Source organism: Amphimedon queenslandica, unplaced genomic scaffold, assembly GCF_000090795.2.
Source record: "Amphimedon queenslandica unplaced genomic scaffold, v1.1 AMPQUscaffold_2994_Cont25007, whole genome shotgun sequence".
NCBI classification, from domain to species: Eukaryota; Metazoa; Porifera; class Demospongiae; order Haplosclerida; family Niphatidae; genus Amphimedon; species Amphimedon queenslandica.
The window spans coordinates 1-1,360 of NW_003556674.1; the positions used below are offsets into that span (position 1 = coordinate 1).

The 1,360-nt window shown below is 37.1% G+C and overlaps 1 long non-coding RNA gene across 1 annotated transcript; it reads right to left on the bottom strand.

The window, feature by feature from the left end:
- Positions 1–514: 514 nt before the first annotated feature.
- LOC109593071 (uncharacterized) lies at positions 515–1,354 on the bottom strand. The gene is made up of 2 exons (XR_002190713.1): positions 752–1,354; positions 515–694 (listed from the first exon to the last, which is right to left on the bottom strand). It is a non-coding gene; the product is annotated as an uncharacterized LOC109593071 (long non-coding RNA).
- Positions 1,355–1,360: the final 6 nt, after the last annotated feature.

Below are 1,360 nucleotides of genomic sequence, written 5' to 3' on the forward strand. Positions count from 1 at the left end.
TTATTATTATTATTATCATCATTACTACCGTTTTAATTTTGATTGTATTTTTACTTTTTCTTATTAGTTTTTTTGTTTCTTTTTCTTTCTTTTCTCATCTTCTTTCTTTTTCTTTCTGGCTGGCCATGTTTCCTTGGTCAGGCCTTTGGTGTTTCTTTTTATCTAGCCTCTTAACTCTATTCTCATTGCTGGTCACTGTAAAGTTTAAATAAATTAATTAATACATAAATTGCTGATGCATGAATATAACAATTGATTATAGATATAATATTATTATTAGTTTTGAACAAGTGGAAAATTAATTCAAGTTGATATTACAGACTTTATCAATACAATAAACTATGGCCTCACTGCATTGTATTATGACTCAACAGATAGTAGATCTATTTCCATAGATAAAAATTATTATTATTACTAGAACAATGTAGAACATTAAAGGGGCGAGCCTTCGCGAGTCATAAGACTATGCATAGCTTAAAATTGAGTGAGCATCATTACTTTACCATCACTTTGGTAATTTTTTGAATATTTTCATTCAATTATTAGAAACAAGTGATTATTAAAAATAATAAAATAAAATAATAAAAAATTAATCATCAGTTGCAGTGGTCTTGCACACTGATAAACAGTGTGATGGCCAGCACCATCGCGAAAATGTGCCACTGCTTAGCTGGCCCCCCTCACCACCACCCGCCTACAGAAAAGAAGGAAAATCCATAATGCCTATCACATTCAGTAAAACAGAAGTTACCTTTAAAAGGCCAAAAAAGATTTTGCTGGTACTATAGAGGTATGAGTCTTTATCTAGTCCCCAAGTCCATAGGGCAACTAGCTCTGTAGTGCTGAACAGCTCTACAGGTCTGTCTCTATAGTGCCCAAGGCCCAGGACAACTATAGCTCTACAGAACTGAACAAGGCCACCAGCAAAGCAGCAACTACAACACAACTAAATAGACACCATGCACCCACAGCGGTATGCCCATCAGCTATGAAGTAGAGTTCACTTCACTTGCAACAATGAACAGCAATGTAGGACTGTGTTCTTTCTTCTTTCTTGATCTCAACACCAAGCATAGTCAGCTTCAAACTGAATAGCCACCACCCAAGGCATGCATGGCAATCAGCAATCAGCCAACCTAGCTCACTTGCAGTGTTGGGCTGTAGTCTTCTTTCTTGTCTTCTTCCTTGAGTCTTCCTCTCTTCTTATCTTCTCTCTTGATATCTTGAGTCTTCACTGAACAGCACTACAAGCACAGCCAGCTTCAAACTGAATAGCCACCACCCAAAGCGTGTATGACAATCAGTTATCAGCCAACCTAGCTCACTTGCAGTGTTGGGCGGCGTCTTCTTTCTTGTCTTC